This window comes from Alosa pseudoharengus, unplaced genomic scaffold, assembly GCF_046254945.1.
Source record: "Alosa pseudoharengus isolate Yale_2024_CS ecotype anadromous, Long Island Sound unplaced genomic scaffold, YU_APseudo_1.1 YU_APseudo_1.1_scf_6, whole genome shotgun sequence".
NCBI classification, from domain to species: domain Eukaryota; kingdom Metazoa; phylum Chordata; class Actinopteri; order Clupeiformes; family Clupeidae; genus Alosa; species Alosa pseudoharengus.
The window spans coordinates 37,213,292-37,240,377 of NW_027468848.1; the positions used below are offsets into that span (position 1 = coordinate 37,213,292).

At 43.0% G+C, this 27,086-nt stretch overlaps 1 protein-coding gene across 3 annotated transcripts in view; it reads left to right on the forward strand.

Moving 5' to 3' along the window:
• Positions 1-3,486: 3,486 nt before the first annotated feature.
• Positions 3,487-27,086, forward strand: part of lzts1 (leucine zipper, putative tumor suppressor 1) — a 33,399-nt gene continuing 9,799 nt past the window's right edge. The window contains exon 1 of one of the 3 annotated variants that reach the window (XM_076270168.1): positions 3,487-3,640. The gene's annotated coding sequence lies outside the window, so the exon portion shown is untranslated. Of the gene's footprint in view, positions 3,641-20,065; positions 20,081-25,442; positions 25,602-27,086 lie in introns of those variants that run through there. The other 2 variants (XM_076270170.1, XM_076270169.1) reach the window with 2 other exon arrangements.

Consider the following 27,086-nt stretch of genomic DNA (forward strand, 5'->3'; position numbering starts at 1 on the left):
GAAGCAACTGAATCCATGCATTTCCACTGAATTATTTTTGGAATCTGATCCCTTATCATACCTGTTCGTTCGTACTCGACTTATCGTGACTAAATTCAAGATGGCGTCGAACGGTAAAATTCCTTAAGATACTGTCTGTGTGGTGTAAAACAGTGATTTATTTGCATGGCTAGGCCGATGCCCGAGGCACCACAACGAAACACTGTGTTGGTAGCATTGGCTAACTAGCGCCAGATTTCTGAGTGCAGGGGACAAGCCGAGGTGAGCTATGAGACATACGTTCACACTCGGTATCATGTTTCAACACACTTTAGGTCAATATCACACCTTAATTCTCCTTTAATTAAGAGCAATTGAGCAATTGAAAAAAAGATTCCAGCACTAGTTTTAAAACACTCCTTACCCCTAAACTTACCATCAATCTTACACTCGACTGGTGCAACTGACTGCAGACCTTTACACTTGATCCTGAGTTACAGGAACGCCTTGACAACAGTCTTGAAGTATTGACGTCAACAAAATCGTCAGTGCACTATTGAAAATAAATTGTCTGATCCTGTCAAAAACATACAAAGGTTGCAATTCACCTGTATTTGATGTAAGTGCTTATTACCATTCATGCTTGGTACCACTTATGCTTGGTATGTACATTTGCAACATTTGTTTCCACAATGCTGCTATTCGGTACCCTTTTTCAGATTATTGGCCATTAAATAGTTTAAACCAGATTCAATGCAATTTAACATACACTCTTCCTATTTCTATACTAAAACTTACTCAAAATGAATGCAGTTGTCATCGTGCGGTCTAAAATGTAGAGCAATGAATGGAAACAATTTTCAAAACTATGTCAACAGGAAGGATATTTATAAGCTATCAATTATCTGTACCTTTTTTTAGAACACTGTCCACATAGTCAAATAACATGAAAATGTTTTTACACCCTTAGGGTATGGCAAAAAGAAGCGCTGCCTTTGGTATCAGGGCACAAAATCACAGTCTGTTTTCATTGAGGTGCCACTAAAATGAAACTGAAGGGGTAAGAGGGTAAGAATATTTACGTATATGTTTTCTACCCTCCACCCTCAAATTGGAAATATTATATTTCCATAAAACTAGATAGGAAGTGCAACCATTCGTCAACGTTTTCTGTGTAAGACAGAGAGACAGAGGGGGTGTTGTTGGCAGATTTAGCAGACCCTGGGACAGCAGGCAGCGAGCAGCACAACAGCACACACTGAAATTGAATCCTGCAGCTTTTAAGGCCTCAGTGGATCTGCGACCCTGTGGCCCAGGAGCTGTCCTGGTTCAGTGGGCACGGAGACCAGCCCTGACCCCCCGGGTCGAGGGCACCGTCTCTGGAGTCCGGCTCAGCACAGCTCTGCTCAGCCAGGGAGGGGGATGGGAGTGTGAGGGGGTCAGGCGCATCTCCCTGGGTCTCTGTTCTCTGTTTACTCAGTATTGATCTGTGGTCTGTTGCCGGGTTCCTGCTGCTTTGTGGCACGGCATTGAGGACAGCAGGGGAGGAGGGAGGGGAGGAGATGGTGAGGAGGGGAGGGGAGGGGTGGAGATGGTGAGGTGGGGAGGGGAGGGGAGGGCAGCTTGTGAGACACCAGGTGTTCTGACCGACTACCGATGTCTGGTGGCCACCAAAACAACATCTATTATAAATACCTATCACCATTGGGACTGTGCAACCAAAGCGACAGATTTCTTTAGTAATGTGAAGAAAGCGGCAGAGCGTAGGTTCCTTTGTTGTACCAAACAAATAGCTCAAGGACAAGATGTGACTATAGCTTGTTTACTTTACTTGCCACTGGTAATTTAGATCTAGAGATGCATGTTGAAGAATTTATTTTGCGGAAACATCTGGACATGTGAGACTTGCTACTACTATCTAGACTTTTCTATTGACCTATTTTGAGTGAGTTAATACACAGGGTGAGTTATACCTTATATTTCAAAGGGTTGTTTTTCCATAATGAAACCTGTGTGGGAGAAAAGTATCATTAGAGAGTGAACTCATTGACTCATAACACCGCAGTGTGTACATAAATTCTCCCAAGCAATACAAACAATGTGACTCACAAGGGCAGAAATAACTCACTCACAAAATGGCTCTGCCACCCCACCCCCCCCAAGTCTTCCCGCTGGGATCTCTCCCAAGTACAAACAAACTGGACACTCAGAAAATGCACCCTCCTTTTGATTTCCTGCGTACAAAACAGACAAATGAAAGATAAGAGTGAGAGAGGTGAGGAGAGTGAAGAGGAGCGGAGGGTAGGTGGATGAAAAGGCAGGATGGATAGTCGGACTTCAAGGGACCCCATGCGGTTTCAAGGTGAACACCTGTCATTAGGACAGGTTGCACTGATTAGAGGGACAGGTGGTAGAGGTTTATTATTAGACTGCCGTTAAAAGTGTAAACACACGGACCCAGGAACATACACACATGAACACACACATCAGTATAAATGTGCCTGTATGTCTCACACACACACACACACACACACACAGAGACACACACACACACAAACATAACATTTGATGGCTGCGTACATAAACAAATCATTTGTAAGTACAAGACCAGACATTTACAACATGCTCAAGACAATACAAGTTACCAGGACAACAGAGAACTGACAGGTGACACAGATTCAGACAGTGAACTGACTGCGGCTGCTTGTGGAGATCAAACACTTACACTTCTGTGCCGTGCCAGGAAGTCTGTTTTTCTGCCAACACATACCACCCCTGTTACTGTTATCATGGCCCTGCCTCTATTTTGAAAACTTGCTGGGTGGTGGATACAATGCAGTGGAAGACTAACCATCATTAGGAGGATTTAGCCTGAAATCTGTTGATACAGGCCCAAGCTGTGGAACCCAGCGGACTTGGAAAGATTTTTCCAGATTAAAAAATGAAGATACAGTAGGGGTAGAGGGCTCAAAGAGCTTTGGCTTACTCAAATTGCGAGCTCGTTTTTAAAGGATCTGACACAGCTGGAAGATTTTGGTTTTATTCTTGTTTTTGTTTTCTTACCTTTGTGGCTTGAACTAAACATACAAGTGTTTCACCTAGATGCTTTAACAGAGAATCAATGTTATGAAATACATTTCTGTGAAAGACAGACAGAAAGAAAGAGAGAAAGAAAGAAAGAAAGAAAGAAAAAGTGAGATAATGAGACCATAAGCAAAGGAGTGCAGAGGTTAAGAATGAGAAACCGGTTAAGAGAGTGTACAGAAAGAGAGAGAGAGAGAGAGAGAGAGAGAGATGGGCGATGAGCACGAGGAGAGAGGTACAGATAGAGAAGACGCAAGATGAAGGAATGAGAGGAGGCACTATTTGTTTATGCAGGAATGACAGAACGCCCACATCCTCAGAGATAGAGATAGGAAGGGAGGGAGGGAGGGAGAGAGAGAGGGAAGGAGGGAGGGAGGGAGAGGATGAGGAGAGGAGCCAGGGAGTAATAGAGAGAGAGGGCAAGTAGGCAGGCAGTCCCATTTCTTTCCAGCAGTCTGAGCAATTCTCCTTTGACATCTGGAGGGACAACAGTGGAGAGAGCAGAGCACATACACAGCTCGGGTCAGCGGAAGTCTCACTTTGTTACATGCCTGGTCATCTTCAGCTGCAGGTTCAGGTAAGTCCAGCTGATGTATTGACTGGGTGACATTGATCCCCTTGTGGATTGCCCCTGTTAAAATGGGGGAGATTAGTTCCATGGCAGATGGGTACCTTGCAGTGTTATAAGGCTTTCTGGTTGCCTCTCTCTCTCTTTCTATCCCTATCTATCTATCTATCTATCTATCTATCTATCTATCTATCTTTCACTGCTTCTCAGAGAAAACCATTATTTTTTGGCATAGTGTATGTAACTTCTCTAGGCTTTCTATGTTTGCTGTGTTTCTTGCAGTCTAGAGTTTTTAGCTTACAGCTGTCTTACATCTGTTTGTTATAAAATAAAAAAATAATGTCAAGCACAACTTCTTACTATTTTTAGTGCTAGTGATAAATATTGCACAACTGCAAACAACTCAAGCATTAGCAATAACTCAACATGACACAAGAATACCTCTACTTTTCAGTATGCTACCTATTCTGATACATAACCTCAAAAAGTGTTTATACACTTACAATGTAACGTCTGTTTTTGTTACACTAAATGACATTTTAAAGTGTTTGTTGAGTTGTGTTGTGTACAACTGCCGTGCAAGTCATGCTCTGCACATGCTGTATGACACCTAATCTCACTGATCGCTGTGCTTATAGTTTATGCGTTGAAATCTGGTCTAGGCCACAGAACAGGCAGGTCCCAGCTTGTACCACCACAAACAGACTTAACGGATTTTGTACAATACATCTTGGGTGTGTACTCCTGGGTGGAGGAACCTGAATCCACTGTCTGCCAGCTGCTTATGGACATTGACAGTGGCAGTAACTCTGAACCCTGACGTGACACACAGATCTGAGAGGAGGACAAGCAGTGACTTGTGGAATCCTACTGTAGGTGTGTGTGTGTGTGTGAGAGAGAGAGAGAAAGAGAGAGAGAGAGAGGTAGGGAAAGGCAGGGATGTTTCACAGGGGAAGATGAAAAAGACCTATAATAAATCTAATGAATGCAATGTCAGCCTGAGACAGGACATCAATGGCCGAGCTTGCAATGGCTTGTCACTGCAATACATAGCTCTGAGACAGGCGTGGGTCAGGGTTTGACTCACGAATCCATACAGAGCTGAAAAGGGCCTTCTTCGGGGTCCAGGTGAATGATAGATAGATAGATAGATAGATACTTTATTGATCCCCAAGGGGAAATTCAAGAATGATGGCCAGGTCTCCTAAGACACAAATATCCTGATTTACAAGCTCTCTGCAAAAGCTCCCTTCACCTCAAGTTCTGTATTACAACACAACTTCACTATGTGTAGGTGTGTGAGTGTGGAGGATGGAGATGGTGTGTGTGTGTGTGTGTGTGTGTGTGTGTGTGTGTGTTTGTGTGTGTGTGTGTGTGTGTGTGTTTTGAAAGACATATAACATGCTGAAGAGTTTTCTGAGGGAGGATGCATCATCCATCTTCTGCCACTCTGACCGTATCTCACCGGCTGGCCTTTTTACAGATAGAAACAGGACATCTCTTGACCTAATAAAGCAAACTGAGCTCAAAAATACTTTCTTGCTCTTCTACCAACCCACCCCCCCCCCCTCTCTGTCTCACACACACACACACACACACACACACACACACACAAATGCATACTCCCTCACTTTTTTTTCTAGCTCTTGTTTCCATATCTAACACTCTCTCTCAGTCTCTTTCTCTTCCCTCCCTCTCACTCTCTCTCACTCTCTCTCCCTTTGACTCCCCTCTGCAATCACTGAAAGTAGGTTATGCACTATTTAGTCCACTGCTCCACTGGTCTAATCCCTCTTGGGGAGGGTTGCCTGAGACAGTTATCAACATGTATTAGACACCCAAATGCACTGCATCCACAGTCGGATTCACCCATCCCAAATCATCTTATCAAGCAATCTGGCTTCTCTCTCTCCACACTTATGAATTCTTCTAAATGTTTTTTTTTTACATCTTCCCTACTTCACTTTTAAAATCCTCCTTGTACACCCTACCTCTCAAATGAGTTACCTCACTCGATCGTTTTATGCATTGACACGCCCCTGGGAACATCAAGGTTCATTTGACAACTCATCATACTCGAATAATGATTATTTGGTTGGTGTAAACTTGCGACACTTGTGTCATTCGCCTAGTGCCAAAATGTGCTGGGTGTACGATAGAGCCCATAGAGTTCATGGCTATGGAATACACAGTGACAGTTCTCAAATCTGTTTACCAAATGTTTACCAAACAGTAACTGCATTTTCCGACCACAATTAGTGCAAACTGTACCACACAGTGGATAACCTGCCAAAGCATGTCACTTGCTCAAAATGCTTAGTGTATGTCTTAAAGGCAAATGCTAAACAAGTCAGTGTCATTTGAAGGAAAAGTTATTGTGTCACTGTTATGAACACGATAGTCAGAACACTTTGCCAAGTTGTCAAAATAACACTTTACTCTTTTTGCATCTGTTTTAATGATGTTCTCAAGTGACAGTGTGGAGGTTGAGCCAGTACTTCTGCAAATTTTGATTCTTTCGAATTCACCAAGGCGACTGAGAAAAACTGTAAAACAGAATGAATAGGCCTACCTCTTGTAGTTTATAACTTAGTTAAGATAGCTAAGCTAAGAACATTTATAACTTAGCTAAGATAGTTAAGCTAGTGATTCTTAGTTGTTTTTTGGAATTCTCCTGTGCACGAATACTCCTTTGCTTTTTTCACCAAACAGTGGGGAGCTACAGGCTTACGCCAGAGTGAGGAACTGCCTTGATCACAGAGAGCATGGCTTCACTCTGGGCTGACAGCTTTATCACCCTTTTGTCTCTACTGAGGGGCAGCTAATGCTAGTTTCACCCCTATGAATGAGAGGTTTAAATCCTGAGGGGACGATTCACAGTGCTGTTTTATGTGCATGTCAACCATATCCAACTGACATAATGATTAACCCTGAATGAGCCATAAATCAACATTTTTTTAATTCACATTTTAACAGTATACCATTTTGTTAAAATTTGTTTGTAATGTTTTTTGTGTGTTATCATGGTGAAGGCAAGTGTTTGTGAGAGAGAAAGAATGTGTACTCTATGATGACTCTCTATCTCAGGACAGTTTTAGCAATACCTAGCAGACCTTGCAGCTGCTGAAATATGATCAAAATGTCACAAATAATAACTCATTCACCCTCCACTTTACTTTACACCGGCTTATGAAAGTAGAATTGCTGGTGTCTGCTGCCATTTGTTCAGCGACGGGAGACATGACATCCACCTCCTCCAGAGATTAGTCACCGAGGTCGAGGGTGCGTTTGAAATGCAGTGTGGGAGGACAGGCCTACATGCACTATACCACCAGGAGGAGAAGTTACAGAGAGCGTGATCCCCCAGAGGACATCACAAATTAAACATTCAGCCCTGTCATAGGATAGAGTCTGGTTTCTAACATTATCATTCTGTGTGGAGTGCTGATCCCCAAAACTGCTCTGCAGCAACTGTTGTGGTTTTATAATACAATTTTAAGCACATACTTTTGCTTGCCTTAGTCATCGCTGAATGAACGTTTTGGGAACTGCCCTGGTGTTTGTTTCCAGAAAGAGTCATTGTGTAATTTCTGTAGCAATCTTGGTCAGTAAACCGTTGTTTAAAAAATTGGTGTTTCTAGAAAGGGTAGTTTCAACAATCAAATGTGGTCAGAAAGTGGTCGGAAATGTGGTACCACAGGTGTAATGATGGAGATTGCATAGTAAATGGAAAATATACAATAGTAAACATACTCACTCACTGACCTAAGGTGCACTAACCTATAATGAGTGTAATTTTGAACACATCTACCTTGTTACCAAGTTGTTATAAGTTATTTTTTCATTCACAACAATTAATGTATAATATGGCTCCATAGATGCTGTAAATGTGGAGGACTCATTTTTATCCTCAACTGGGCTGCATGATGTTAGCTGTTTGAAAGATGGGACTAGTGATGTTCAGTCGAACTATAATGCTTTTTTTTAGACAGTTGTGAGTAGATTGTTGCTTGAGGGGAGTGAAAATTGCCTCATACCATGGTGGTTCAGCAATGACTAAAGTGTTTTTGAGAAATACGATATGAAATAAGCCTGGTTGAAAATAATTTTGTTCGCTACCAGTCCACCTGCAGAACAGGTCTTTGTGTAGGAGTAGGCTACAATAAAAATTCAGACTTGGGCGATTTTGATATATCCTGTTATACTGCTTTTCCCCCTGGATACTTCATTCTCTGCCATCACTTTCATGTTTGTAACAGACCATTTTAGCTAATAGTCATAGCATGTCCAAACATGGATCTACCATGACTCATCTGAGAGGCATGATAATGAATCATGGCAAATGGCACCATTTCAGGTGTACAGGAGTTACAGAGTTTTTATAAAGTCCATTATGCATGTGAGGTAGGCTATTTCAGACACTGTAAAAGTATGGAGTTTGAAAAGTTGACGAATTCTTATGGTGAATATGAACTCATTAGAGTTCAAGCCATGTATATCTAGCCATTCATTTATCCATCACAAATGTCAAGCTTTGGAATGTCTCTTGCATCTTCATTTTCTACCTGTCTGTGCACTTACTCTTTCATTTTCATCAATCCATCTCTCTCTCTCTATCTATCTCTCTCTCTCTCGCTCTCTCTCTCTATCTCTCTCTCCTAGTAGTCCTGACTTTTACACGGCACATTTTATGGCAGGGGTACCATCAAACTCCCGCTCCAGTCAGTCAGGCGTTAAGCACAGCAGCTTAACTGGGAAAGGCCCGTGCCCTTCACAGGGTGTCTCCTGAGAATCTCAAGCTGAACTCTCCCCTTAACCAACTAAGTTATGTCAGAGCTCTGTCCATCCACTTCACAGGGGCTGGATCACGCCACGATGGCCTTGTCTTACTCAAGTGTGTCAGTCACCCTGTAAAAGCTCCATCTCCTCCTCGGCTTCACTCTTTCCCTACTGATTCATACATGAGCTTATCCATTTCACCTAGACCTTTGCTGGGAACCTCTCTACCAGCTGGATCTTTCTTTTTTCATTGAGCCCCAGTCAAGAAACAGGTTCTTTAATACTAGCTGTTATTTAGGTTTTTTTTTATTTTTCTTCTTTCCCTCAATTATTAACAGGAGTAGTTAAGCAGCAGAGAGAATTCATCCGTAAGCTTGCGCCTCGGAAAATACTGTGCCACATTTTCAACCTCTCATTTCTAAAAATAGGCCAGCGGTTCCGTCTTTGTGGAGCAGTTTATAAGACACATGGAACCGTTGGGCTACCCTGGTACTTCCAGGCTTGTTTTGGTATTTTCTGTTCTTGTTTTGTAGTACATGCTCTGTGGAAAGGAATAGTTTTGCCTATTTCAGGGGTTTTGTTAGCCTGGAAAATCCAGACCCTGGTAATCTAGAAAGATTAAGGGTCTGGCCACGACCAATGTTTACTCTGAATGATTCCGGACTTTGACGCAATCGGATAACACTACGACCAATATTTTTTGTCCTCCAACGTTGCAGCGCTGTCTTCATCAGTTTAGCTAGTTCTCCGGGATGCAAGGGTTAAAAGTTGCGTGCATCATTGCTCATTGCCAGAGTGTCTCGCAGAGACAATTCCATTGTACTCTCGCGAGAACTCTGGATTTCCAGGGTAGGGTTTTGTACTGTCGATCAGTGAGCTGTAGGGAAGGCTTTAGGTAGTCACAGAGAGGAATGTTGCCATACTGATCCAGTCACATCATTTGGATTGAGCAACATCCCCAAATGTCCAAAGGGAATCCAGTGGAACATCCAAGCCCCCCTGACAAATCCCCTCTTCTGATCTCACATTGGATGTTTTTAAACGAACGAACCATTGCTCTACAGCATGTTGGACATTGCTGTCCATCGGTTGGTAAAATGATATGACTATCTACTTAAATATGGCTCCTTGGCACTGATTGCTTCAATTAAGTTTGATTTTTATCTCAGTATTCTCTGAAGCTCTCGGACATGCATGCCTTTCTCATTGCTCATCGTGAGAACACTCTGTGGTTTGTAGTCTGCTCTAAGAATGCCACTGAGACGGCAGACATCTAACTGATACCATCCTGTTTTGTTACAGCTATAATTAGAAGGCACCTCATCTAAAGATAAACGGTTGCCTTCATCTTAGCTAGCTTTTGGCACAAAAAAAATATTCCTCAAATTGTGATCACATTGATGCTATTAGACAGCCATATTCACAGTGCACTCTGCTTTAAACTTAAAATAATACCACAAAAATCACTACAAAGACAGTGCCATGGAAAACCTCAATCAATATTTAAAAAACATCAATATTTCACTCGTGCGGAGTTGTACCTGCCTTCAGCGCTCTCTCAGGAAGAGGTTGGGGTCTGTACATCTTTCATGAGCTTGGAGGATGCGACTGCCGAGGTGCTGACAGTTGTCTAAAATGGTTTTTGGACATGCTCCAGTCACCCTGTTCAGGGCTCCCACGAATGTACTCACAGCCCTCTTGTCAGGCATTACAAATCGATTGAGGAGAGGATGGATGACACCTGAGCTGATTTAGGTTCCTTCTGCAGGAAATGAGTCAGGCAAAAATGGAACAATGAGAAAATGTGACATGTTCAATTGAGGATATCTAAATTAGTGTGTCACAAATCCATTGATAATCATGTTAGCATGTGAGTGTGTGTGTGTCAAATGACATTTTATGGGACAATAGTGGAAACATCTAGAAAGATTTATGAAACTGTAAATTACTTAACAAAATAAGTAGAAATGTTCCATAGCTACTGGAGTACACTCGAGTAAATTGAGAGCACAATCTAGTAAAATGTGAGCACGATTTAGTAAAATGAGCACACAATTTAGTAAGATGAGAGGATGTTCTGGATATAACCAAAAATATACAATGACACCTCTGGGGTTCCGTAAGGCTGTATATACAGGGACACAATTATCATTATTTTATGACACATCAACACATGAAAATGCCATGTCCAGCCACTGAAAGGTGAACCATGTCACATTAGTAAGGCCCTATGAGAATGTCATGAAAATGTATTACAAAGTAATTATACCTAGATAGATATCAGACGATGTGAAAGAGAATGCGGCCCAACCTTTCTTTATTGAATAGAGTCACATGACTGTAGTTTGGTTTTGAATTTCACCCGAGAGAGATTATTCTGGAGCTATTACCACTGGGAAATTTGGCAGCATCAGTTCAGATGATTTCATCATCCTCGTGATATGACCTTCACCTCACTTAATACACCACAGGCTTTGTGTATGTGTGTGTGTGTGTGTGTGTGTGTGTGTGTGTGTGTGTGCGTGTGTGTGTGTGTATGTTTGTGTGTGTGTGTGTGTGTGTGTGTGTCCGTGTGTGTGTGTGTGTGGGGGGGTGTCTCTTTTTCTCCAAAGCCACCTAATCTCTTTCCCTCTGATTGGGCTCCATCTGAGGTACACCGGGAGTATTCATGAGTATGCCTTGGTAGGCCTACATGTATGGACTAAATTGCTGCTGTACAGAGAGTTGTCAGGAGGGTGAGAGGGTAAAAGAAGAGTGAAACGATGGAGGAGAGAGAGAGGGAGAGAAAGAGAGAGGATGGCCATCTTTGATCTTCTTCACAGCCATCAGAGCAGTGCAGTGCAGTGCACATGGCGAGCTCGAGATGTATCGTTTAGGCCCTTTAAGTGGTTACCATGAATAAGACACCAGGCCCAAGCGTGTCAGGAGACAGAGAGGGCTCTTGACTCCGGGGTACTTCCTGTTAAATTATTCACTAACTGACCACAATGCTTTTACCCTTCATCAGGGGATTCCCACGCCAGACATTGCATCTATCATACCACTTAGGATGTGCTCACCTATATGTTATATGATGGCTGGAAGTGTCCATTTTGTGTCTGTGTGTGTGTGGTTGTATGTGTGTGTGTGTCCTTATGTGTTTATGATTTGAATTGTCCTTTTTATTGTATTGTTGCGAATGAGCAGTTTTACACCACCTCAATGGTCTATTACATGTTAATAACACCTTACTATGTTTACGAAAGGTTTTATAACTATTGCAGTGTTCACAGTGTTCATAATTGCATTGTTTGAATGTTACCACACCGTAGTTTAAAGTTGAAACAGAAAGGAAATCCATTATGACTATGACTATGACTATTGGTGTCAAACATTACATGTAATGCGTGATTCTGAACATACACTACAACTACACTTCTCTCTATCTCATAAATAGTTGGCACACCCCGCGCATAGCCTAACAAGGCGATACAATTAAATAGCCTAGGCGCAAGTGGCGCTTTTGCACAGTATATGCGCACAGTTTAACCTAGGCTTTACCTTGACACACGCACACAACAGACAGAGATTTTTCATAGAAATTGATTCCTTTTAATTAATTTCAACATATTATTGATTGTAATAGTCCATATTTCATTTACATTTCACAATACAAAGAAATAGACTAACGATTTAGTCTGTGCCATTCAAGTCTGTGCCTCAATTTCACAATGTAACTCATTTAAACCAGACCACCGTCTCAGATAGGCTATCTTCAGTGTCAAACACAATAATGCATGTAGTATAACTTATACACAGGGAAAATGCACTAACTGGCAGATATTAATAAAGCCATTGCAGCCAAACTATGTAGTAGTATAGGCTAATATACACATATAACAACACCAGTCGTCTCGTGTGTTAAACCGTGGAAAATTAATACACGAACAATTTTGGAATTTTCACTGAGATGTTGTCGGGTAACCATTGAATATTCCGCCACCAGAGATTGCTAACAGGTGTTTCAAAATATCTGGGAACTTTCTGGAGCTCTGAATGGCAGAGGACAGATCAGTTCACACAATCATTGAAGTAGGCTGCATCAGGGTCGGACCGGGAACAAAATTTGGCCCTCCTGGACCGGCCCACCACTGGACCCTCCCCCCCCCCACACACACACACACAAGCCCACCGATACCAAAATTCCACCCTGATTCCCCCCATAAATAACAAACATACAGTATTATGCTGTAGCATAAACTCATAAAGTTAAATTAAAGTCATAAACTGAACCCAAACATTTAGATTTGGACCTATAGCCTATAGGTTATTATAATCACAATAACACGGGGGTCCAGGGGTGTCTCTCCGGGATTTTTTTAAAATTCTGGTTGCTAATCACACCATTTTAAAGCGATTTGAGAGGGACAGGATTCAGGGATAGGCTACTAAAGACAGGCTCATCTTCTGTCTGTCTCACGTCATGTTACCCCATGCATTAAACCACATGTCACTGCTTGACTAAATTAAAAATATAGGCTACTGAACATGGACATCGTCATAGTTGACAGAAATTTCCTTTTGTGCCATGTTGTAGAAACACAACCACAGCCTTTATTTGGTGCAAATTTTCTCCTTTACTTTGGTTATAGTCCGCGATTCACATTAACTGTAGCCCATCACCACAAGTGTATACTAAACGTTTTTGCCCAAGTTTGTGTGCCGTCATCACATTTTGCAAAATTAGGCTACCTTCGTTAGCCTACTAACCTACCAGTTGATACTTTTTACCTGCATCGACTCGCGATTGATTGTGCATCTAATGTAACACTCGGTGGAGAGACTTCCACTTTCCAAGTTTCACTTTCACTGTCGCTGTGAGCTAAAAGGCTACTATATGGGAAAGTAACACACACTGAACCTGTCATGAAAAGGCCAACATGATTGACCTGTCACCCACCAAACCAAATGGATGCAACTGAATTTATAGGCTAGGCCTAGGCCTACATGACGGGCCGCAAATAGGCTAAATAACTTTTTTTTTAAAAATCCCGGAGGTCACCGGCCCACATGTGGACCGGCCCACCGGGCATTTGCCCGGTTGTACAGATTACCAGTCCGAGCCTGGGCTGCATTATGGGACATAATTTATGGCTTTGTCAATCAACATAGAATAAGTTCAACAGCAAACAGGACTTTTCAGCACGTATCAAACCATGTAGGCTAACCCAATGAACGCCTAGTGGTGTGGTGGTGAAGTGCAGTCATGCTGCGTTCATGAGTGTAGGGTAGGTCTATGTCCAGTAGTCAGGGATGGATTACTGCACGGGCCTACCAGGCCTACCCTGAAGCCCAAGCCTTTGCATGGAATCATTGCCTCAATATCAACAAATCAGGATGTAGGCTATGAATCTGATTGAATTTAGTATTGGCCATCCCCAAAATCCACCAGAATACAGGAAATCACATGAAACAAATTAAAAATGTTCTGGGGAAGGACCCCCAAACTCCCCCTCCCACATATACGACAATAAGTGGGGGGCCCTTAATACATCTGGGCCCAGGGGCCTGAAAGTTCATAATCCGCCCATGCCAGTAGCCTATATTTTAATTTAACGTCTTTAATGGTAAGAGATCGCACAGGGATGGATAATGAGCGGTTGTTTAAGATTCAATTACAATGCCAGACACCTTCAGATACGAGAGACCCCCTCAGATTTTTTACTTTGTTGCTTTCATGGGAGCCAGTCCTCACTCTATGGGAGCTCGGCTCCCTCTGGCTCCCACGTAATTTGAGCACTGCATATCAAGGTGTGTATGTAAAGTATTGTAATGCATTATAGTCTTCACTTCAGCTATAGTAGCAATGCATTATGGGTACCTAGCTTTATCGTGCGTTCCATTTGTACATGCTGATGGCTTGTGACAAGTGGTAACTTGTGAAACTTCCTTGTCATAAGAACTCACTGTAAACTGGGGGTCCTTTAGTTTGAATGAGATTGTTTCTCCTCAGACGAGTTTAGGGGGGCGTGCCGTCACGTCATTTTGCATAACTTCTTGTTTTTCGGTCATTTTACTACTCGTATAATGAGCCCTTTGGACAACTGGATCGCACCATTAGTGTTTGCCATATGCACTACTGATTTGTGTGTCTTCTGTGTGTGTGTGTGTGTGTGTGTGTGTGTTTGTGTGTGTGTGTGTGTGTGTGTGTGTTTCTGTGTGTGAGAGAGAGAGAAAGAGAGAGAGAAAAAAGAGAGTCTAAGAAGTCACAAAAAGGGGAGAATTATTTCCATAATTGCCATTACCAGCAAAAAAAATCAAAGCTTAGAGATTTAAGCGCCTACTAATTCTGTTTGAACACCTTCATTACTTATCTGAAAAGCTGAATCTCCCAGCCATTAAATGGAAAGCATTCACACTGGGGCACAATAGCACACACTCCCAACACCAAGGTGTAAATGGGACCTAAGTAATGAATAGAATACAAAATCAGTTGTAATGGGACGACTAAAAGCACATGTCCAACGTTGCCATAGAAACCTGCTGTTATATCCGATGATGTGTGCAGGTAGAGGAACACAATGCCATTCTGCTGGCAGGAACATTCATGGCTCAAACTTGCTGATGCCTAGTAATGGGTTTGCGAACCGTTCTTTCCGGCATTTAGCCATATGGTACATTACAAGTCTAATAGGAGTCTAATTTAGCCTCCTGTTTAATAATAGATAGAATAGCATAACTGCAGTATAAGGTCACAAGCCTATTTCCCAGTGTGCAAACACAATGCAAATATAATGTACACAATCCCAAAATAGATGCATTACAGAGGATACAAAGGGGAAAAAACATCCTTCCCATTTTTTAGACACAAATAGTCGTCATGCATGCATGAGAAGCAGAACAACAACGTTTGCAATAGCCACATTCGCCCACCTGTGAGACATTTGTGCAGAAGCTGTTATGACTGCTTATTTTTCTTGCACCATAAGGCAGATCTCAGAGCTGGCAGGGCTGATGGAAAACATTTAAGTGGCAGGGGCATGCTGTCTGGCTCAGCCCGCTGCCCAGCCCCTGGCCCTGGTCCAGGCCCTCATTGTGTATCAATTCATCTTGATTAGCAGTGATGATGCCACATCTGGTGGGTGACAGTGAGAGGAGCTAACGAGACCCCCATCCTCCAACACACCACCAACCCCCCCACCCCCTCCGGAAACCTCCACCCATCCACCCCACCCAACCAATCCCCCAGCAAGTGGCGCCTGGCAGCTGCAGGCAATATGCTCCCAATTACACCCTCAGCAATAGATATCCCCAAATCCTCCCTGCAGCTGTGCCTCTGTGCCTCAGATTGCTTCCCATTGTAAACACACAGCCACAACCATCACCCCACCCCACCCCACCCCATCTCAGCCTAGCCCAGTCTAGGCCCGATCTTCCTCGACTGTCTCTCACACAACACAGCACTGGCAGGTCCCAGGAAAGCGAGGGTGTTGAAAGCGATACACTACAGCACTCACACAAATACCCTTCTGCCCTTTCTCACATCCTCCATGCACTAATGAGCTGCAGCCACCGGCTCGTTTCACTATCCATCCCTCAATCCTCGATTGTGATATCTCATACAGAGAGTTTGCTCACATGCAAGAGCACACACACACACACACACACACACACACACACACACATAGTCTCCGGTTCTGCTCCCACCTACTTGAATGCCCTCCTACAGGCATGCTACCTCCCGGCCGTTGCGCTCCTCAGACGAATGATGTCTAGCTCTGCCACCGGTACGCTCAGGCCAATCCAAACTTTTCTCGTCTGTCCTTCCTCTCTGGTGGAAAGCGCTACCAGTTCTTACTAGAGCAGGGACATCCCTCTCCATCTTCACAAAAACTCCCAGACCCAGCTCTTCAGAGAATATCTCCTCTCGTAGCACTACCTACAGCTAGCCATTACTTTTCTAGCACTTATCACCTGACTAGAACTGACACCTGACTGTATAAAAACAGCACTCACTGATGCACGTGTACTTATACTTGTTATACTTATACGTACTTGTTCTTGTACTCTACCTTTTAAATTGATTTAAATTGTTCTAGAATTGTTGGGAGAATTGTATAAAAAGCTTTAAACTGTTTACCATGTTGTAAGTCACTTTGGTTAAAAATGCGTCAGCCAAATGTAAAGTAATGTAATAATGATAGACTAATAATAATACCAGTAATGATGTCTTTATTACAATATGTAAGGAATAATGGATAACACACCATTCGGGTGTCAGAAGTTAATGCACATTCAAGGTGGTAATGTCGTTACACCTCGAAGTGCATTAACTTCTGTTACCCAAACGGCCTATTAACCCACTTGTGTTGTGTTGATATCATTTCCATGTTTTCATCCCTACAACTGTCTTGTTTGTATAACTACGTCCGCCCCGCCACACATCGGGGTGGAAGGAGTCATTTCTCATCTTGCAGGACAAGTTGTGATAGTTTATTTAAACCTCACAAGTTTAGCAAATTGATATATAAGAAACGTGAGCTACTTTTAGGTGTGCAAATATCTGAAATCGGAATATCTGATATCTGAATCATGACAGTGATTGAAAGAGTAGACCAGTGTAGACCCAGCCTTGCAGGGTTGCAGAGGCTGAGGCTAACATAAAGAGTGCTCTAAGAGGCCTCAGCTCACACACACACACCCACACACACACACACACACACACACACACACAATCATCCTATACAACAGTGGTTCTTAAACTTTTTGTCTGGCGACCCCACAAAAAAAGTATGGCGAGGTCTGGCGACCCCACTTTCCCCAAATCCATTCTAGGTCCTTAGCCTACTCTAATACCCCCTCAAACGTTAACAACTAAATCAAGCAAAAACTAGAAAGCAGTCATTTGTTTTATTTACTCCATATGAACAAGAACCGAAAAGAAAACAAAACAATCACGATTAAACAAGTGTAGGCTGCCGCCATATCAGATCAGAGTGATGTGCGTAGCGCACGCGCACACACAAGCACGCACACACACATACACATGCAGCATTAGGCCTACAACGTTACATTAATTATATTTATGGCGATAACAATAACAGTATTTTTTTTTATTTCCCTTTTTTGGTTTACTATCTTTAACAATTTCAATGGGAAGGGTGGGCATGCTTCCGTGAACATAGCAAGTTAATTCTAGGAGGAATGCTGCATACGGTGACACGGAGATTTTCCTCCACGGTGCTGAGCCGACATCTGTATTTTGAGATGTCGTTTCATTTTGACAGGTTTTAAGCTCTCATTCGCCAGAACATCGCCGCAAATGACACATTGTGGGTGGTCGAGGTTATCTTTAACTTGCCAAGTGAATGCATATTTCTGATTCTGAAGATTGTGCAATGGTTTCAGACACGATTATGTAAGTATTTAATAAAATAATAATACTGTGACTTAGCAGTGGAGAGTAACAAATCAGTTCTGTGCAGTGAGTCATGCAAGACATTATTTAAAAAAGAGATTAAATAAAAAGAGATTAAATAAAAACTATTATAGCGTACCATTCAAAGGTTATATTAAAAAAAATAAATGCAAATTATTTCATAGGCATGTGTAGGGTGAAAACCTCTGCTGGAAAGACATTAAAGTGCATAAATCACATGCTCTCTCTTTCTTTATGTCCTTTCTCTCTCTCTTTCTCTCTCTCTCTCTCTCTCTCTCTCTCTCTCTCTCTCTTTCTCTCTCTCTCTCTCTCTTATTTGCCCTAAACATGTCGAGTTAAATAGCTTTTACATCAGTTCTTAATACACAAATATACATGCATTCCGTCGCCTGCAATTATACAGTATAGTATTCCAATAAATTGATTCATAAATAAAAATGAGCTCATATCCAATTAAGTGGGATTGGGGTGGGTGTTAGCGGTGTAACACTTGTGCTAATATTCATTAAGTCGGGGCGAGATGGTGGCGTTGGCGGCGAGACATATGTTCCAGTCTTATCTGTAAGTCTCCATGCTGCACCCCGAGAGCTCTCCCAGGGAAATACAATTACATCAGCATCCCCAGGGGGCGTTCACAGAGGATGCGATGAGAGGAGAGGAGAGGAGAGAGGAGTGGAGAGGAGAGGAGAGGAGAGGAGAGGAGAGGAGAGGAGGAGAGACAAGAGGAGGAGAAAGGAGAGGAAAGAGGCACTCCCATAGGGACTACTTTGGCCCTGGGCCAAGGAGCCGTTTTCTCGCTTCCCGCAGGCTAATTATCACCCACAAAGCAAGGCGAACCGAAACCGGCAAGATTTGGATTGAGTATGTGTTGCATAGAGGGGTGTTCAGGCATATAATGTGTGTGAGGTTTTTTTTGTTTTGTTTTTTTGTCTGCATACATGACCCTCTTTTGACTCTTGCTTTTACACTGTTTCCCTCTCTCATACACACACACACACACACACACACACACACACACACACACACACACACACACTCAAGCAAACACAAACACCTAAACACATTCACACACAGACACACACACACACACACACACACACACACACACACACACACACACACACACACACACACACACACACACACACGTCTGAACACAATGTACAACTACACAATGGAATAGAGAGTTTGAAGATAGAGAAAGACTTTTTCATTAAAGTAGACCCTGAACAAGTAGGAATGTGTGGCATTTGTAGGCTGCTACTGTTTCTCTTTTTTACACCATTAATTCAACACGGCGAGACCCAGAGACAAGTCCTAACCAGATCTGAAAGACGTTAAATAATATCCTGTCCTCTTCTTAGTTACGTAATGACAATTCATGTACCGAGTTGATTTGGAGCTGTGAGAAGAGGGAGAAACAAGGTCAATCCTATTGAATGCAATGGTATCAAATCTAGTTACCATCAATGGGCTAACATAAAGAAGCACAGCACACACACACACACACACACACACTCACACACACACACACACACACACACACACACACACACACACACACAAACACACACACACCATGTGTGTTTCACTATGCATTAAGCTGGTCTCAGGTATTATCATCGTAGATACAGACAAACCGATCCACAGTGAATGGTAAAGCTATGGACACAATGTTCCGACCCCTTAGTCTGTAAAAGCAAACCCACCGTATTACAATTCATTAGCTCCTCATTCTTTACAGATGAGAGCAAGGTCAATTATATATACTGTACAGGCTACCGAAATTACTCACACTCCTATGGCTGGAAAAGCACTGCTAGCAGGTCTCCCAGCCCCTCCTGTGGTAAATTTGGGAAATAATTGTGCTGGGTGGGTGGGGAATTACTAGAGGCCATAGCATCATTGTCTGGGTGAAAAATGAACTGTCCAATTTTCATTTCAATATCACATAAAGCCTCTGAAGATTTGCCACAGTCACCGCCAGAAAACGCTTTTGTTCTTGTGTTCGGCTGGCATGCTCAGTTTACGAAGGACATACGTCCGCTCCGTTAAGGGTGCACAGAGGTGATGTCCACCTTACAGTACCCAAGGGTTAGAGGAATTGATTGGGTTCATTGTGCTTCACAGTGTGGCCTGTTGTTTGAGTGGCATTATCAGAGGACCGAGGAGACCTTCATTTTCTTCCCTGCGTATGCGCTTTCAGAGCCTATGGGAAAATGGGATGCAAAAGAGACTGATACAAATCCAAGGTAACTTAGCAGCAGATAATTCAGCCTTTGTCTCAGCTTTTGCTGAGACCTTCATATTCATTCACGAGGGAGACATCTAACAAGCAGCACTGCTGGATGAATGAAGAAAATCAAAACAAAACAGTACATTTATATTTCACTCTCACACTCACATAGACATCAGACGATATGGACCAAAAGACAATACAGGGAAAGGGAGAAAGAGAGAGAGAGAGACACATTAATTCATTTTAAACACTTTTGCCTGAAGACACCATGTGCCTCTGGCATCAGTAGCCGACCTAACTACCTCTTTAAGGCTTCATTTATACATAATTTCACATTACCATGACATATTACTCAGCAGGACCTTCTAGCCGTAGCTTAACATAGTGGAGAAGTGCTTTTGCATAATGTATGCACAAGGGACACTGGGGACACATATTTCCCCATATGAGTGACTGCACTGAGGGAGACATATTGTTTATGAATAAAAGTCCCATAAATCTGGGCATGAGATCAGCTTTTGGCCGTCAGTTGAGGATGGCATATGGTCAGTTGAAGTGCAGTGAAATACAGCGTGGAGCTCTTCCTTAGGCATGGTGTATATTTATTACAGGCTCTATAGGTCTACTGTGTGTGTGTGTGTGTGTGTGTGTGTGTGTGTTAGTGTGTGTGTCACAATGGATTAGTTATGCTCAGAACTTCAGCATCTGCCTGAGCTTGTGTCTGTAAAAGACTATTATTTTTCCTCTTTCAGACTGGTTGGCGTATACAAGAGGGACATGTGCAAAAGAAACAAAACACACACACACACACACACACACACACACACACACACACACAGCCACTCTAAAAACAGCCCACTCCTTTCTCCCAGTGGAGTTAAAGTACCCCATATCCACAGATAAAGGTCTGTTATGGCCAATTAGCCCCCCCCCCCCACCCCCCCCCCCATGGCGCTAACCCTCCTACACCCTCTGCCACCCCATAAAACCCCATAACAACCCCCTACCCACACACCCCACATCCACCTGATGGCTGACTGTGGGGCCTCACTCACTGTAAGGAGAGTTAGATCATACTGTGCCCCAAATCACCATCCATCTCTGGCCATAATGGATCTCAACGAACTTGCGCTCAGAAGCAGCATAAAGGTCCCTCACGGCTCCTCAAAAGCTGACTGCACTCTTCAAGAATCAGATTCCCTGCCCTCTCTACACCCCATGGGGTATTCCTCATTCACAGCACACACACTCATGAACGTGCGTGCACACACACACACACACACACACACACACACACACACACACACACACACACACACACACACACACAGACATTGTGTCACCGGCTGTATATCATGCAACTCTGTAGCGAGTAGAGACTTAAATCTGTCTGGGCCCTCAATGACAAAATGACATCAGGGTCTTTCACGGCTGATTTTAAAAGCCTTTTCTGTGCTCCGGTGCATAGATTCAGACAGAAACAATCACACACACACAACCCGTACCCCACAACACACACACACACACACACACACACACACACACACACACACAATGCTCCAATTTGGGGGATGTTGGTGACTTATTTGACAAAGACGTGCAAAAGAGTGCGGCGTGGGACATGTTTTGAAAGCTCTATGCGGGAGGGACAATCCGAGGACTCACTGCACTCCGGCAAATTAAATATATGCGTAAAATAACATATAGAAGTTATTAAAGTAGTGTATACAATTATATTTGAGCTGGATATTGTGTTAGGCAGCATTAAAAATGGGGTTTAAGCCTAAGTGTCGTTTAGGCCTAAGTGGGTTCAATTATTTCCTGCTGCTCCGTTGTTGAAACTCAAAATCGAAACCATGACAGAGGAGGAGGACACCACTAGGCTACTTCTGATGTTAGTGGCTTTCTAAAGAACGGATGCCAGCTAGCATAGCTGTGTTACAGTAGCCTACAATCAGAATCAAGAAACTTAAAATCAGACATCTGGCAGTCTTTTTCCGTTGTGTGTGTCAAGTGCTCCTTTTGTGAGACAGAAGGCAAAAGTGCAAACTCCTGCATATCCTGTGAGCTTTTGCAGGCGGGAGCGGGACCTAATGTTAAACATGCGGGTGGGAACGGGACTAAAAATGCCACATTTATTGCGGGAGCGGGTGGAGCAGGACAGAATGTTGCAGGAGTGGGACTGAAGAATCTGTCCTGCGCAGACCTCTATAACGTGTATTTCATACCTTATGTCAGGTGTTCTGCTGGGAAATGCCCAGGAATAATCCACATTACCTACTACAATCACTAGCATAACACACCATACATTTGAGGTAGCTTTACTGGGGTTAACCATGCACAGCTGAGGTGCGTTCAAATTTGGCAAACAATGGCGAACATGTTTTCTCTGAACAGCTCAATTTCAACAATTTTGTGAAAACGTTCTATTTCAACAAAATTCACGGAGACCTACCTCCTCCAACGGTTGCATAATATGTTATCGAATTAGAACGCACCTGTGGTTTTCACATGAAATATGTTTAGATGTAAGACTGTAATGCTTCTTCACTGCTCTTTGTCACACTTGTTTCATTACCCCCCCTTCTCTCTCTCTCTCTCTCTCTCTCTCTCTCTCTCTATTTCTGTCTCACTCTTCCCCCTCTCTACCTTTGTTTCTCTCTGTCAGTCTTTCACATATCCTTTGTTTCAATAACCTGGCATAGAGCCAGAACTGATGTAATTCGTAAAGCCTGTAAACAACTGTTACCACACCCCATATCATTAATGGACAAAAGACACTCCCTTGTTCACTGTCTATGCTCTCCAAGTTAGCAATTATGATGTAGCTCAGAGCAGTCATAACACCTAAACGACTCCTCATAGCACTTATAATGTAGTACACACACACACACACACACATATAAACACACACATGAAAATAAATGATATGAATGAGAGCCAGAGTCCACATCACCCGGGGCGATGTCATTACACGTCCAATCCCTGGTTCATTACTGCGTCGCCCCGGTATCATTTTCCAAAGAAATATCATCCCTAACACGGGTCTCAGCAGGGGAAATGGCATATTCAAAACCACATCTATAATTTAAAGGAGAGTATTCAGTGAGCAGTCTCGACGCTGCATTACCCTCGGGGGTCTCTCCGTCATAGATTGGCTGGCCCTTGATTCATCCCCTCTCTTTACAAATGCACTGGGCAGTTGTTCAGGGGTGGCCTGGCGGTTTACATATTGGTCTGCCCCCACTAAGCACTCACAATGGACACCTTAAAATCAATATCACACGTGCTACATCTACTAGGCAAAATCATCAAAGCAGTCCTATCGAACATCGCCTTCAGCAAAAAGTGAATTTCCCCACAGAACAGAGTAAAACGCACAATCAAGCTGCCTGCTGTGCAAATAATGTGTGAGATTAATACAAAATACAATATGACAGTCCCTTTAGTTGTGCTTTTTGTCTAGCCATGTATTTAGGTAAGTCCGTTTGAGTCACCAACAACCCAGCCCCCAGGCCGCTGGTCTGTACAGAGAGATGACCATGGTGCAGCTTTAGTATGGAAGCCCTTTTGGTGCCCTTTCCTGGGGTCTGGGATAAATGATCTGTGCCATCCTGTGCCAGGGCCAGGACTGGTCTCGAGTGTGTGTGTGTGTGTGTGTGTGTGTGTGTGTGTGTGTGTGTGTGTGTGTGTGTGTGTGTGTGTGTGTGTGTGTGTGTGTGTGTGTGTGTGTGTTGGGGTTAGTGGGGGGGTCTCACACCACTCTCATCTGTCAGGCTGTGGGATTAGTCTGCGGGAGAAAGGGGGAGGCAGTGTTGAGAATCTTGTAATGCTACATGGTAATGGCGGATTTGCACAAGGGTTTCAGGGCACACTTATCACACTTACCATACATACAGCCATTAGCCTAATGCTTAATTACAACACCTTGTGCTCAGAAACCGACTTCACAATAATCATTATTATTTCTTAATTATACAGTTTTGATCTTCTTGATGTCTGGCATTTTTATTTTTATTTTTTTCTCAATTCTGACGTTTTCGATGGTGTTCTTTGGAAAACGTTCTTTGACTTTATTATCAACAATTGTTTTTTTGTTTTTTTTAATGGCATTGCATTTTAACTGTCAAATGGAGAGAATAATGTTTTTAGCAGCAAAAAAGTTCTGTAAATCTAAAAGCAGCCAAATCAATTAATTTTAAGCAGACAATCGTGTCAAAACGACAATCACTGTGTGACAGAAAATAATTTACTTTATTAATATCATATTAATGACTTGCATTGGTCTATGACTTTTATTATATGACAGATATGACTTGAAATAGAAGTACACAGAATCATTACCGATAATCTTTTATTTTAGTTAGTAAAAGACCATTAAACAAGAGCTACTCTTGGCTTCCTGTGTAAATAGGCTTTTGTATTCTAGTAGTTAGCTAATCATTCATTTTTTCAGAGAGTAAATGTGGTACTCAGGAAGCATAAAAGTGCTAGTGCACAGTACCCCATACACGAGAGGCACACTTCAACGGACAAAGAAAAAAAGAGAGAGAGAGAGAGAGAGAGAGAGAGAGGGAGGGGGAGAGGGAGATGGAGAGGAGGGGGCTGGTCATTCTCTTTAGGAGACGTGTTTGTTCTGAGTGGGTGCGGGGCCATTTTGGAACACATAGAAGGAGGGTATACACAGGGTGAGTCAACAAGACCTGTGTGTGTATGTGTGTGAGAGAGAGAAAGAGAGAGAGATAGAGAGAGAGAAAGAGAAAAAGAAAGAGGGAGTGTGCATAATTGTGAGAAAATAAGTAAGATGCGATATATATATATGATCAATGAGATATAAGGTATAAGGTAAGGTATCTGATAAGGTATGAGTGAAACAGCTAGTTGATCATAATAGGTAAACAGTGAATACAATTATAGGCTATAGAAAACATACTCTGCATGACACAAAGCAAAATGTACATGTGGGTACATTTGTATATGTGTGTATTTTTACATGTGTGTGCACATCAGCCTGCCCTGTCTACGTGTGTGCATGTGTGGTTGTCTGTGTGTTTCGGAAGGGGGCAGGGGGGTCAGAGCGACTCATTGTGAATTGCACTGAGTTAATCACTTTAGCCGTGGCGCACGTTCTTGTGAGGAGAGGCGCGTGTTGTTCCCCTTTCTCCCCTGGGGGACATCAGGGGTCTGGCCACCCCCCCCCCCCCACACACACACACACACACACACACACTTACACACACACACACACACATTTACATGTCAGTTATGCAAAAGGAGCCAGAGGAGGATGAATGAGCCGGATCCGCCCCCTCAGTGCACCACGCAGCCTCTTGACTCTTGGCAGTTTGATGTACTCACTTGCTGGTTCAGTCAAGGACACACACACACACACACACACACACACACTCAGAGACACAGCCTCTCAAACACATGGTGCGCGGTACACTCTTGCTTGAACGCGGTGAGGATCTTAAAGACAGCATAGAGGGGATGTTGCCAAGTTGAACGTGCCACTCGGAGACTGCTCATCCACAGTAAGTGATCTTTGGAGTTGTGTGCATGGCGCTGTTGTGGTTGCATGGAGTTTCCGTCTCAGTCTAGACAAGTGCTGTGATAAGGAATGGGAAGCAAGCCAGACAGACTGCCAAATAGACGTGCAGAGAGAAACAGATACATGCATGCAAGCTGCCTCTAGGATATTTTAGGTTGACTGAGAATGTTTATCTCTGCTAGACTACAGCTTTTACATATCCAGTATAGACTTCATGTCAACTCTCTGGGTTGTCAAAAAAGAATATCACAATGCAATGCAACCAACACAATGTGATGTTTTGCATGCAGAGAAAAACATGCTATTGCAGGACTAACTTTAAACCAACCATAATGATGGACTATTCTCTTTGTTTGTAATATCTTTGTTAATTAAGATATTCAAGCAGTACTCTGGCTCTTTGCATTGCATAATTAGTCAACTTTAACTGTGATATTAAATAATAACATTTATTATGTGCAAAACCCATAAAAGTGAAAGTGCAGCTTTGTTCAGAGTAGCTCAAGGGCAGCTTCAGCATGTGCTGGGGCTTAAAACAAAGAGATGCTAGCCCAGCCTTTTCATTGGAGGACATTGCTAAAGGCTCCTGTGCTCTCCTATTGTATCTCGTCTGGGTTTCAGGAGCAAACAGATGTTGTAATTTGCAGATAGCAGCCAGGAGTGTGTAAGCGAGTGTGAGTACTGTGTGTGTGTGTGTGTGTGTGTGTGTGTGTGTGTGTGTGTGTGTGTGTGTGTGTGTGTGTGTGTGTGTGTGCCTGTGTGAGAGAGACAGAGAGAATGAGTGAAAGTGAGTGAGTTTGCTCTCCTAAGAGTCCAACTCCAAGTAGGTGGGGGAGACATTGAGATTTAATTGGCAAGCAAACGGTTGGAGATTAAATTTATCCACCACTACAAAAGCTGAAGTGATTTTATGGGAGCACAAGAAAAGAAGGAAGGAAGGAAGGGAGCACATGACTTAGAGGTCAACAAAGTAAACAATAGAGGATACTTTCACAGGGATATGATATGAAATGATATGACATGATGGGATATGATAGGATATGAATGAGATATAACTAAGGTTTGAAACTTCTTAGCAGGGTATGTGGCTTTCCTTTTGTGTGCAGGACAGGAGAAAAACATGTGTGTGTGAGAGAGAGAGGGAGAGAGAGAGAGAGTTGTGTTTAGCATCATGTCAAGTGTGCTGTGGAATATGTATATGGGATGAGTCTTTGGTATGCCATTCATCATCATAATGAGACCTGTCAATACACGTGCCTGTCAAAGGCCACTCTTTTGTTTGTGCGGACACTCATTGCAGAGGGTCAGTGGGACACAATGTGCCTGTTATGATGGATATGAGTCCAGGACTTCAAGGCTGGTTTAGCGAGACACCAGCTGCTTCTGAAAGTGTCAAGACTAGCTGATGAGCACAGGAAAGCTCATCGGTGGTAAGATGAGGAGCCAGTTAGAAGAGTGAGAGGGCCGA